Consider the following 14,172-nt stretch of genomic DNA (forward strand, 5'->3'; position numbering starts at 1 on the left):
GCCATTCCACTGATTTACATGTGAAGTTCACTTAATTTGTCATGAGACGTACTCGGCCTGTTAAGAGAGCGGTATAATCTGATCTGTGGCTCTGGGCGGAGCTTTTCCAAAGTTAGAAAAAATAACCCTGATGATGTCATTGGGGTTACCTCTTAACAAAAAGGGTGTTACAAACTGGCCCTTCAAAAATCAGATCCAAGTCATAATAAGCTGAAACTATCCTCTAAAGCTTATTCTTCTGCTATTTTTTTTTTGTCACTGATTCACACCTGATTAGCAGTAGTAACACACTACAGAGAACATTCAAGCAATCCATGGAGAAACTACCCACATAAGTAGAGCACGATCCATCTTTTTCTTTTTTTTTTTTTACTTTCATCCATTCTGTAATCCTTAGTAAAAGATCAAGCTGCTTTCTTACCTTTCTAGGTAGACAGGAGCTTATGTACTGTCACTGGATGGATTTTGGGTTAGACCTGAGCTGTCTGTAAAGTCTGGGGTTTTTTTTTTCTTCCTTTTTAAAAAAAAAACTTGGTCAAAGCAAAAGGGCTCATAAGTTAAATACAGGTTTCTCTGGGAATTAAAGGCTCTTTAAAAATGACTGAAGTTAAAGCAGGTGTGCACACACACACACATGCTGGGACACACACGCACAGACACTCACACGCACCTCAGAACAAAATGAGTCAAATATTAATCAAACAAGAGGGAACTAACAAAGGACTGGAATACAAACCCAGAAATGTAGACTGCCGCATAAAACAATCCCGATGAATTACATTAAGAGCTCAGAGTGATCAAAAAGTGAAAAAGGAAAGAATTTCAGCCCTTAGACAGTAAATGAAAACATGTAACAACTGGGATTCCTGCTAATTAAGGACAGACAGCATATGAATTTTTCAGAGTTCTTTTTAACCCACAAGATAGCGCTAACAAAGCAATAAGCTTAATTAAAGATTTAAGATTTAGTTTTTTTATGCGTTGGGGGAAAGTTACAGATTTAGAACATTTTTATCTTTGCAGCAATAGGCTATGTAAGTATTTGTGGCTTCCATGAAGCGAATGCTGCACCCTGAGGGCGCTCGATGCTTTCACTTATTGTCACGACTCATTGCTTTGGGTAAGAACAAGTTGCTTGGAACCTCTTCCCTGGGTGTAACTGTAGTTATGAAGATGAGAGCCTAAGTATAAGAAGGTCTGAAAAGCCAGTAGGTGCATGAACTTGCATGAAATTCTAAAACCCAACTAACCCTATCTGTCCTCAGCCTATTACAAATGGTTCAAAATTCCTCAAGCGCAATTTGGGAAATTCTACGAGCTCTTACTGTTAATTATTTCAATTATTTTTGAGAGAATCAAACTGAACCAGCACTGCAATGAGACAATTTATCTCAATAGCAGACTATTTCCTGTCTCACAATAAGTGCAGTCTGCAATTTTTTTATCATATCCCATAGCTATTTCTGAAAAGCAAACAATTCCTCTTTTTCCCTTGTGTAGGAAAGACAAATGTGAATAAATTATCCCTTTTCTGATAGAGATATTGAAAGGAAACATAAGCTTAACATCTTGCCTGATGTTGACGATGTCAGATTTGAAGAAGAAGAAGAAGAAGAAGAGAAAAGGCCCAACTCAGTGGAGGTTGGTATCCAAACCTGTGTGCAAGACACAAAACTGGCATGTAGGGATGATACAGTAATTCATCAAGCCTTACGGTCCCCTATTTTTATATTATGGTTTTGAGGGAATTGCTGTACAGTGCCTTAACCATTCATACATCAGACAGAGCAGCCTTGATGATGAATTGAAGCAACAAGGAGACAAAACAGACTAGGTCGACATCTTCTGGGAGGGCAGCAGACTAAACGCACCTTGACACAGAAGGAACTCTGAGTTTTTAAAAAAGCCTGTTTACTGCGTTCAACGCTGTCTTGTCCTCATTCCCTATGTTCCTTTCAGAAAAATGTCCAAAAAAACCACACACATATGTATGGTTAAATGGACATACAGGTGAGCAAGCAAGCATGTGGAGACAGTGGTCAGAAACAGACAAAGAGGCACACCCACTGTCATTTGAGTAATAGACAATACCCTGTCTCTTCCTCATATTTGGGCCACTTACATAACCAACCGTCGTGAATTATGTAATGCCCCCCGTTATTAATATTTAAATTCCTCTCTCTTTGAAGCAACTATAATTGGGCATTTATATGTTTTGTGCCTTGTCTCTGAGGTATCAACGCTCTCTGACGTGGGCTCAGTGGCAGCGAAACAAAAGTCTCCAAAACAGAGCACACGTTTTCCATCATTGTGGCTCAAGAGTGCAGCCTGAATCTCTCCGATTAAAACTAAAGCAGAAGTTTCTTCTTCCTGTCATAGGGAATAAAAATGTGACACGCTGCTTTTTTCAGCACTAGGAAAGTTTCACCGAAAAATCTCGCAGTAGAGAAAGCAGACTAAAGTGTCTTGACTCTGTGACAGCTGTCATGAAGCTTTGACAGCTGTTGTTAAGCTTTGTGTATTTTGATAGTGCTACATTGAAGGCTTTAGTGCCGCAGAGCAGGTGTGCTAATTTACACAAGAGTGAGGTTTAGTCAACAATGCTCCTCTGATGCTAGCTGCTGTGCTCTGACATCACGTCACTGCCAAATTAGCCTAAGCGTCTCAGAATGTTCCGTCAGAAAATAAAGTGAAGACATTGGAAAAGCATTTGCAAAGCCATCAACATGACACTACAACCTCCATCCAATGCTGTAAGCTTATCGAGTATGGGAGGATGCGGTGAGGTCAGGTGATGTAGAGTAGACAGCAATCACAGCCAGAGCAAAGAACGCCCTATGAAATATTATGGTTACAGTATCATTTAAAACCAATAATAAAAAGGGGAACCAAGAGACCCCTGGTCTAAACAAGATTTTAATTAGATTTTTTTTTCTTTTTACATACTCTTATGAATAAAATAGAATTAAATAAATGCACTGCAGCTCTGACAATGAGACTTCCCTATGAAAAGATGTGCAACATTCTATCTAGGGCAAAATGTCATGTAAAATTCAAAAACATACCTCTTCACAATACCAAAGCTTGTTTAAAAACTATTTTAGTTGAAAATTCGATTCAACAAAGTGATTTACACTTTTCTGCAGATTCTTTGGCTGATAGAATGCAGCAGAGGGCACAAGCCTGCAAAGATGGTCACTGGATTATATTTTTTGTGAAAACTTTGTCGAGCAAGCGCACATTAAATCAAGGCTCACCAAGTTCAAACGTGAGAAATGTAGACTCCTGGTTTTAACAGTCAACAGCAGGCTTGCATGTCTGACCTCTGTGGTATTTGTTATCACAGACTCAACAAAAGGGGGTCTTTCAAAAACATCCCTTGGCTACAGCGAGTTAAGATTCTTGATTACACAATCCAATCTCACAGTGCACTATGACATGCCCAGTTTCCCCACAGGGATCATGAAAGTTTCATCAGCGCTGGCACAAAGAGAGCCTAAATACATTTTTCATCATTATTCGCCATTCATCATTCATGGTAATCATCTGAAGTCAGAAGCCTTAAAACTCACAGACGTATACAAACATGAATCCACTGGCTGCTCAGCATTCCAGGAAGTGCATTGTAAATGCTCGATGATGATTAACCGTTCTCCCCAAAGTGCAGTCTGCGCGTAAGTAACTGTAGTAACATTTAAAGGAGGAAGCCAGGCTTTCTCCCCACACAGACGGACAGTGAGGGAAGACTCCTCCATCATGCCATTGATCAGAAATGTGCCTGTTATAGGGAGATGCCCTTAGGCCTAATTAAATATTAAACCTTTTGTTGGCTCCCACGAAGGTATTTGTAAATACATTTCATGCCAGGGAAAGCATCAAAGATTCCAAATTCCCCTCCTGACACAAAATTGTGGTTATTGCTGCTCAACCCCCCCCCACCTCCCACTCCACCCAAACCATTTACGTGCATTTAGAATGATGAAAGAGGAAGGAAATTGCTGGCGATGGCTTCCAGGGGAATGGATAGTATATACATGTCAGTCTATCTGTGAGAAATTGTTCGCCACTTCCATGAGGTTATTAAATGAGGTCATAAAACAATGCTATGTATAGGGTTGCCTCGCAGTTTACAGTTATAGTAATTCTGATTATCAGATCAAAAGAAGTCAAAGTTTTTAATGAAGCTGGGAAGCAGATAGTGCCGGTTCAGAGGCTGCACAAACTGCAGCTGGATAATGCACATTGTTTTACTGCCTCGTGTCTGGGAGTAATCATAGTGATGAGCAGAATGAGTGGAGAACCGCCCCGTTCTGCAGGAAGCTGCCTCGCAAGAGCACAGTCAGTCAGTCAGTCATAAACAACAGGTGACAGTACATTCGGCATGTCTGTCCTGACAACGCGCATTAATTGATGGTCTTGCCTGACTGAGCTGATAAATCAGGAAGTCCATCATCAATAGAACTGCCAGCTATCAAGTCATAACCCCAGCTTAAATAAATGGAGGGGAGCGTGGTATAAAACATATATTGGCCTTCACTTGCTTGGTATATCCATAATTCACAGGCATAAATTACACTGCCTCTTCCTCATTGCTGAGTCTGGCTGTCCCTTTTCGTTTACGAGCAGGGAGCTGAAGTGAGTCAGCTGGAGCACTGGCAGAGCACCCAGTGTGAAATTCTCGTCACCCAACAGTAGATGGAGCCCCTCGCATTGGCTTCATCTGCAGCGTGAGCCTGTGCTTTCGCCAGAAACATTACATCAGTGATTTATTTTCCCCTCCAGCTCTGTATCATCACCATTACATGCCATTTATGTCATTAAGGTTGGTGTGTGTTTGTGGGCCTCCGTATGTGTGTGCGTTCTGCTTTAGGTTTCTACACAGAGAGATACAAGGAGCACAGAGCACAACACAGGCACTTTCATAAAGCCAAAAGATTTCTAGAGACATTACAAGAAATATGGGTCAGACGCTGCATGCCAATTAGTAGTATTTTCTTTTTTTGGGGGGGTGTCAGATTCCACTTTTGACCGCTGTCCCTTTTTGTTTAAGCAGTTTATCTGCATCTGGGGCATATGTCGTCATGATTTTCCTAACAGTTTCCTTTGACATGTTATGTAATTTCACTCGTCTCTTTTTCTTTCTTTCTTTTAACTGATGCAACCCACTATTTGGGCACAGATCATTTGGACTCCTATTGGTTTGAAAGCCCAACTACTGAATAACTGCTCAAACTCTGTAGCTGACAAAGTTTTTTTTTTTTTTCCACGATGTGTTTACATCATTTTATCTGCACCTGTAAGTCCACACATGGTGCATCTATCTTTTATCAAATAGTAATCCAAAACCTCCGCATGAAGAGCTGGAATTGATCCATACTGTACAGCAATAGTGACAGAGCACGGGTGCTTCATTGTTTGTTAGCCTGAGGAACACTATGGGAGATGAACACGATGGGAGATGACATTTAAGAAAAAAAAAAAAAAAAAAAAAAGAGGAAGTAGTTGAAGAAGAAACAGTGTGGAAAGCTTCTGGTTTGGGCACCGAGGCGTAGACGGCGCTTCTCAGCGTTGATTAGTGCCACAGCTGTGGGAACCTGTGGGTGTGAGGGGAGCCCATTGGCATTTTGAGCTTTCTTTAACAAAGCCTGGATAGAGTTGACGCACGGCTTGTCACGTGTTTGGGAAATGTTGCACCACAAACAACAAGCGAACAGCTGGAGCTGCTATGGCTGCACATGTGACCTTTGCCAGTGAGGATGCTCCCACATATACATGTGCACACTGCAAACTAAAATAATAAAATGCGCTCACCCACATATGCATTTTAAAAAAAAAATTCACTGTCTCTGTCAGACAGTTGCACACACATGAATATCCTCAGTCACAAACATTCGCACAGCAGTGGAGCGAGGCCAGATTGCTGTGGCTGAAGATACGTGGTGGAATCATCAATCACAAGAGCCTCCCTCTGGTCAAATCAAGTTTGTCCTGGTGTGAACAGAACGCAATGCCAGCTGAGCAAAGACAGGCCCTTGCTGGCTGGCGGGCACGAGGGGCATGCAGGGGCTTTTCACAACATCTGGGGGCACATCAGTCTTGTGGCAGATGGATGGACGGATGATGATTAGGACAAGGCTGTGGCTTGGAAAGGCCAACTGGGACACAGCTTCCACTGGTGACGGATTCTTCTGTTCTTCGGTCCACCTTACAGCGAAATGGAAGACAGCTGGAGGCACGGAGAGCTCATTGTTCAACCTGCATCTGTTCTCCACATATTCCACTTCTGATGGAGTACTGGCTTTTTGCCTCAACATTTTGGATGTTGGATAGAGTTATGGTGCTTGATGATTAAAGCGACCTTGGGCAGTTTTGAGAGTTTAAAAAAAAAAAGGGCTTCCTGTTCAAAGTTAGGAAGCAAAATCATGTACCTGGACCTTGAACTACAGTCATTAAGTATTATCAAGTCCAGGTTAAATCACTGAAAATATGACAAATCGCCTTTAGAAAGTTTCACAAATTCAGTCTACAGCCACATTCTCTAAAGTCTTTCGCAACAAAGCCACTCCATCTTCTGTTCATAAAAATGTAGTGTTTAGTGTAGCTCAGACACAGCGGATACTGCTACTTTCCACGGGAGCTGCAGAGAAGCCGAAGCACTCCCATGCTGTTTCCATGTTAGCAATTCTGCTCTGCATTCTGCTATTTGTCAAGGTCAACCATTTCATCGGCGTGGAAAAGAAATCTGGGCTATAACCATGTTTGAGCAGCAGGATTTGGGGAAATGAGAAAGCTGAAGTGCAGCTCACAAGTGTAATTGGTCTCCTGGCATCTTCACACAGCGCTTGATTAACATGCCTTTGAAGCATTCCAGGCACATTTGCCCATAGAACAAAGACACAGCAGATAATGATGATCAGAAATTTCAGAATTTCTACTAGTTATTGACAGACAAGGTATTCAAATGGCTTGGACATCCGCCTTTGATGTGAATTGATAGATAAGCCCAGTCCCCTTTAAGGTGCAGTTATCTTCAAAAAGCCAGGATTAAAAACAGAATGGTAATATTTGGGGTGAGCAATATTAGGGTTCTGCCAACCAAGGACACAGAGCCTTTAATGCCTGTCTCTCCTTAAACAAATCAGTGGCTGGTTGGATTCTTTGAATTTCATCATTTATTTACCAATGAATTCTTGTCAGGGTTACTGGAGGCAACAGGTCAACACAGCATGTAAAATAAAGAGAAACTATCCTCACCAGAAATACAGCAGCTTTGGTTGTTCACCTAAAATGACCTGTATGCATGTCTGACTTTGATTTTGGAGGTTAATAGGTCAAAGCCAACCTTCAATTACCAATCACTAACTCTTCTAACATGTTAAGTAATTCATCACTGTTCTGTATTTATACATTGACCCAAAACTGAAGGGAGGAGGGTGGATTTAGGGTGGATTTGGGTTTGTCATACATCTTGACTGAAATCAGTGTTAAATCTCATCTTCTACAAAGCATCCAGATCTGAAAAAAAAAAAAAAATCGATGCATTAACTTTTTTTTTTTTTTTTAAAGACTGCATTCAATCAGAGAAGGCTAGAGAGCAGGGTCACACAGCTACACACATTTGCACTTAGGAGGTGCCTGATTCAACCATAGAGCTCTAATGTTGGACACTGTGCAGCTCCGCTGGAACAGCTGGGGGACTGAGTGCCTCGCTCGATGGCATCTGTATGCTAGCTATTGAGGGAGGGAGTATCGGCCATTAATTTCCCCCATCCAGAGGTCTAGAAATATCTCACAAATGAGAGCTGTTTAATCCATTATTTTCACTTTGTTTTATGAGCCATCAAAGGATCATTTCAGTCAACTGTGGAGCAAACCGGTGATTGTATATTTCTTTGCAAATTAGTTCCAGATTCAGTTCACCTTCCTCTAGCTTTTCTGTCTTCTATTGTCTGTATTGGTTCATCAGTCTTTCACTGAACTAAATGTCATCTTATACCTTGGGTGCTAGATGCCCTACGCAAAGTAGCAGTGATCACAGCAGCAATAATTATCTGATCTTAAGCCTGCTGTTGGATTATTTAAAAAAAAAAAAAAAGTGAAATGGACTCAACCCAGAGAGTAGTTCAGTGGATTTTGCTACATAGAGAAAATCCACCCTAAAATACAATCCAGTGTGATCACAGACTGCTCAGTCAATCAATATAACATAAACAAAACTCTATGGATCCAACACACTTATCCGTGTTATTGTCAAAAAACCTCTGCATAAAAGATATCTGTAAAAATCAGTTTGGGTTGTGCTTTTGTCTTCACAAAGCCACATTTTTTTTTTTGATTCATTGTCAATGGAACACCTGCAAGATTTGCCTCAGTTGTGCCTGTTGTTCCTAGCAGAAGGAAGAAATCTGTATTCTTGTTCATGTTCATGTTCAAGTCCAGAATATGCAAATTCTGTTCTGAGGATTTTCCATTTGAGTCACCACATTATATAACTCTGCTATTAAAACACTGCTTTTAAACTGGAAAGCAAACTGAGGAGAGAAGGATTTGAAGTGCCTTGTCGGCAATTCATGTCAGTCACATCATATTTGGAGAAAGACTCAACTCGAGTTCTGCTTCACGTACATCAACATTTCCTGTGCTTGGCTAAAACAGATCATTCTCCTTAATGCACTGTTGATGTCATACCACATTTCCATTACAACAGAGACTGATTATGAGTTCTTTTTTTTTTTTTTTTTTTAATTTACAGATGGTAAGGAACTCATTTCTCTTTGTGGTGTTGAAAGTAAAGATCGATCACTATTACCTCCCATGATCTCCTCCCTCATATGCTACTTAGGTTCATATAATGAAAAAAAGCATGAACTGACGATAAACTTTGAATGCCAGGTGGAAATCTGATAAGTTCCTGCAACTGAGCTCTCCGCAGGTGGAACTTGATCACGTTATTAAAGCCGATTTACTGTATGTAAAAGTTTTAAAATCTTCACCTTCTTTCAAAACACTTCAAATCAGATCAAGGCAGAAAATGAGGTTAACTCCTCTTTGAGCATCATCCAGTTTAAGCCAGTTCTGTTTTGATCCAAACTCTCTCACAGTATATATCCTTGGGAGTACAAGAGCTCTTCCTCTGCATGCATATTCAAACAGAATGGAGAAGAAAGAGGGTAAACAATTAAAGAGACACTGTGCATACTTCTGAATCTGGAGCACTACACTGTTGATAGAAGGGAATTAATGTAATACTGTATGATACGCCGGTGTAGTAGACTTCAGTCGAATACAAAACGCAAAAATGGAGATGAGCACATGCTGAGATCACACTGTGAAAAACAGCCTTAAAGAAACCTTTGTCCTTTACTCTTTTGGGATATAGCTAACATTATCGTAAGGAACGTATGATAATAATTATGTCAGAATTAATGAACCTTTTATTTCCTTAGTAGAATCACAGGTACTTCATCTTGTATTACTTTCACCTTGCTTTCAATATGTTTTGCTAAATTAAAGTGCGGCTAAGCTGATTATGTCATGACAAACTGCTGCTCCTGGCTGCAGGTCATTAGTTTCACTGTCTAGGAGGTCACATGTGGGGCATATACGGTAACTTTTTTCTTTTTTTTTTTGTTCAAAGTTCAATAGATGACTTAATTTGTTGCCTTGGAGAAAGAATTAATTACATAATGTCACCACCACAGAGGAATCTGCTGAGCAAATTGAAATGAAATAATCTGCTGCATAAATTCTCTGATGCCGTTAGCAGTCTCAGGCTTCGAAAAAAAAAAAAAACGCAGCTATGTTGATTTGAACCTACTCCTACATTTGCCAGGGCCTTGATTTCCATGACATGACTAGTTGTTCTTATTCTCAGTTGGAGCCCAGGTGACAGCCAATAAAAATCAACATGCTAAATAAGCACTGCATGTATAATAGCAGCCTTGATTATCAACACCTGTGTGACCTATGTCAAGTCAGCTGGCAACAGATAGCAGAAGCTAATAAGAGTACAAATCTGCCATAAGTGGAGAGAAAGAATAGGCCAGTTAAGTTGTAGCTTGCAGTAAATAGGAATGATTTTATAAAAATATTTAGCAGAGTAGTTTCTATAATTATGCACTTAAAGTCTGGCTGTTAAATAGATGTGTGTTTTTGTCAAATGTTCCATCCCACAGCATGTTTGGATGGCCATATGGGCGTATAGAGAGGGGGTTCTGCTTATCACCCAAAATGTGTCCAAAGAGGAAAAAAAAACAAGAAAAGTGAATGAATCATCACATTCTGTTCTTTGTTGGTACAAATGCAGGCAGTGCTTTTTGAAGTCACTTAGGAGTTTGAAATTCCCAAATGGAGGACTGTTTGAGCTAATGTTTAACTGTTCAAACACAAGTCTGAACAACCGAGATGAAGAAAGAGCAAATATCAGCAAACTGAGCATAAAAGGAAGCGTCCTACAGCTACTGATGACTTTGAACTAATTCTTAATTTAAAAAAACTCATAATTTTAAACATAGCTGGCCTGAATGCAGTTAAGATGTGTTCAAAAATAGTGGCAGTGTTACACTACCTTAAAGAGTTAATACACTTTCCCAGTGGCCCTGACTGAATGTCTTCACACACAGAGGGGCAACATCTTGAACAACCTTGTTGAACTACACACTTGGTCATAAGCCCTTCAATATTTGATGAGGTCAATATTTTGCTTTTTGTTTCATGGTCAATAATGCATCGAAATATCAAACAATATTTTAGTCTAACGTGGTCTGTCTAACGCCATTTCCATCTCGAAACACTGTCAGTTCTTGGGGAGCTTTTATGCGGGAGATCAAAGCATCGCAAGGCTTCTGTTTTTACCCGACTGCATAAAAGATCAAGGCATGTAATGAGGCAACCAGAAAGGTGATAGTTCACAAGATGAAAGTATTGACTGCTTAGGGTATGTCATAGAGCTGTATACTGTTCTGAAATTCAACCATCACATGCTTCCCCTGTGATAATGATCCCGATTATGATTAATTGTATAATATGCACTTGATCTCTGCTCACATTCATTATGTTGAGTAATATCTATGTATGTTATCTGATAAGGACTATCCTTGGATTGAGAGGGTTCTTCAGATGCTGCATGTAAAAAGATTTTCAGCACCTATTAGATAATATCTTCCAAAAAAAAAAAAAAACTAAAAAATGCTCGATGAGCCAGTTTGCTGAAAAGCAAAGTCATTAACTTCTGCTGAATACTCCACTGCAGGCATCAGTTTAAAGCCTCCACAGGTGACACATTGTCAACACTGCCAAATAAACCGTCTGGTCAGGGATGGAGTCCCAAAGAGTTCGATCTTAAATAACCAAATAAGAAATTAAGAAATAAATGAATATATGAAATAATATTTCATAATATTGAGTAGCTTTTTAATAATTTCCTAAATTATTTCTTAATTCCTTGATTTATTGATGTATTTTGCACAGATTAGCCATCTAAGTATTTAATATTGAATACTTTGGGGCCCCATAGGTAAGTAGGTGAAAGCATTAAAAAAAGAGACACATTTAAAAGATAATCAGAGATCCTCTTCAATTTGAGTCATACAGTAAGGTACTTAAAGGCTGACCCAGACAGCAATCAACTCATCTAGTTATTATCATTGACCCCTGTAAGAATGAAAGGGCATTGTAATCAGTCAGACGCCACACAGTGATTTAATTCCAGTGGATCATCAATACTGTGTATGATAGAAAAACTGAAATGAACCTATTGGTCTTATTGTCAGTCACGCTGTGAGCAGCAAGACAGCTCACCCCCTGGGGGTGGGGGTGGGGGGGTATTAGTGCTTCATCTTCACTTAACCCTCTTTGATGTTGAGGAGCAATCAGACATGCAGGGTTTTTTTCCCCTAGTGCCATAACTCTGTCAGTCACATGTCAGATATTCAAAAAATATTGGGAATATGTCTTGTTAGCTATCGATTTCCACATAAGTCCTCGATATACTTCAGTCAAAATTACATAAACAGATGTATTTTCTGCCATTGTTAACATTTTTGCTGTTGGCCCTTGGACCGTAATGTTAAAAATTATACCATATATGATATCAGAAGGATGATGAAGTTAGTCATAACACAAAGCAGTGTGGTACAGATTTTTTGTGTGTGTTCCTTCTTCTAGATCTCACATAGCATAAGAAAGGTCAGTCAGTGTTTAACTTGACCTCTCCTCAGTATTTGTGAACAATGATTAAAAATTCTCCAATTATTCCTGTGGTATCAAACACAGCGGGGCTCTAATTTGACTCTGATAATGTTCACACCCGTATGATTTCTGTGAAGGGCGCAGCAACACACTCAAAATATACGTAACTGTCAAGAGTCTGAGCACCCGCACCGCTTTCTTCAAGGTGCTGGAAAAGGATAGCTCAATTGAGGAGGGCCATCTGGAGGAGGCATTACAGCTAAGATCATACCAACAACAACAGACCATATCAGTCTTATCTAATGTAGGAGAAGGGGCGAAGACAATTTCTCCATGCTTATCATCATCTGTGGAATGCAGCTATATTCCTACAGACTAATACTGCATATTTGTTATATGAGCCAAACGTGTTATATTCATTCAACATATAACAATATAATATAACAATAAAAAAGTATTCAAAAACATGATAACTATAATACATGTTATTTTCCACCAGCATTTACCAGCTTATCTTAAGGCAGGGATGATATATGACATCAAGGTCCTGCAAGATGATTGGCTACTAATTTGGCTGAACTGTGTCTGTTAAGAGCTTCTATCACAATGACAAGATAATGCAAATAGCTGTATTTAAAAAATGTTCTGAAAAGGAAGAAGAAATATGCGTCACAGCAATGAAATCTGGCACATGTGATCATTAGGGAAAGTATGTTCCAAACAAAAACACCACAGCCCTTCTGTGTACCGACGGCCGTCTTCGAATTTAATACATTTTGAGCATATTTCTTCCCTACACATTTTTTCCCTTACCATCTCCTTTCCCTGCACACACAATCAAAACTTATTTTAAGAAAACTTCAACTCTTGACGCACACTTGCAAAATATTTGGCACAAATGCATAATTCAGAGAGCTATTCACTGCATGAAGGACAAAGAGGATGTGCATCGATATGCCAGGAGAGCTCACATCTGGACAATAATGTTTTGAATTCCTGGTCTGACTTCAGCTTTTGCCTGCTTCTGTTCGATCCTTTTGATGCTCAAGAGCAGTAATACTATCTTTACTAAAGTATGCAGTAAGTGGATCAGTAAGCAAAACACTGCAGTGTGAAATAAAAGAACTCCTGGACTTTCTGGCTTTTGACTCTGATGTCAGTGATAATTTCAGGTAACAGGTCAGTTCCAGTGCTGAGCTTTGTGGGTGCAGGTCTGCAGAACTGGACAAATGCAGCAATGTTTCTTCTTGAAACAAAACCTTTGCCAGAGCATAAATGCAAATGCTCGTATTGCCTCAATGACATCAGTATGCAGACAGTGACCACACAACAGCCAGCAGCTGCTGCTGGGCTCAGAGAATTAATGTTAATTACATAGAGCTGAGTAAGTTTGCCAGCAACAGTTGTCATGTGTTGATTAGTGAGCTTTAAAAGTGCTGGTAGGCAAATTTTTCCACCTTTGGACTGTTTAAAGGCCAGTTTCCAGTCTTTATGCTAAGCTAAGCTAACTGGCTCAGATACATTTACCGTACACACGTGGGTTCTTATCTAACTCTCTGCGAGAGAGGGAAGTCTATTTCCAAAACTGTGGAACTGTAAACAAATAACTTGCATAATATATTTTACTGAGTGAATGATCGTTTGTATTAACTAAGTCAAACATAATAACTAATGGCGCTGAATTTTTATCATTCTGCTTATTTTCTCCTAAAGTTTGATCAGTGACACTTGCATCATGGGACAGAAAGCCTACATGGAAGCATGAAAAAAAAAAAACCGCCTGAAAAACAGTGAATATCAAAATAAGTCTGCTGCCTCAAAACGCTTGTTCAGTCTGTGCTCTGCTCTCTCGCCTATTCTCGCTCCATTTCTGTCAGGAGAAAAATATAGAGCACTGTGATATGAAAACATTTTCTTCTCTTTTGGCAAATAAATCTAGTCAGTAAACATGTTTCACCCTCTGTTTCGTGGCTTTGAAGATTT

The 14,172-nt window shown here is 39.7% G+C and overlaps 1 protein-coding gene across 1 annotated transcript in view; it reads right to left on the bottom strand.

Annotated features, from left to right (window-relative positions):
• Window positions 1-10,397, bottom strand: part of LOC121177062 (leucine rich adaptor protein 1-like) — a 30,912-nt gene extending 20,515 nt beyond the window's left edge. Inside the window, exons 1-2 of the mRNA XM_041031260.1 lie at window positions 10,386-10,397; window positions 5,957-5,962 (exon numbers count right to left, since the gene is read on the bottom strand). The gene's annotated coding sequence lies outside the window, so the exon portion shown is untranslated. The remainder of the gene's footprint in view (window positions 1-5,956; window positions 5,963-10,385) is intronic.
• Between the last annotated feature and the right edge of the window lie 3,775 nt (window positions 10,398-14,172).

Source organism: Toxotes jaculatrix, chromosome 23, assembly GCF_017976425.1.
Source record: "Toxotes jaculatrix isolate fToxJac2 chromosome 23, fToxJac2.pri, whole genome shotgun sequence".
Lineage (NCBI taxonomy): Eukaryota > Metazoa > Chordata > Actinopteri > Toxotidae > Toxotes > Toxotes jaculatrix.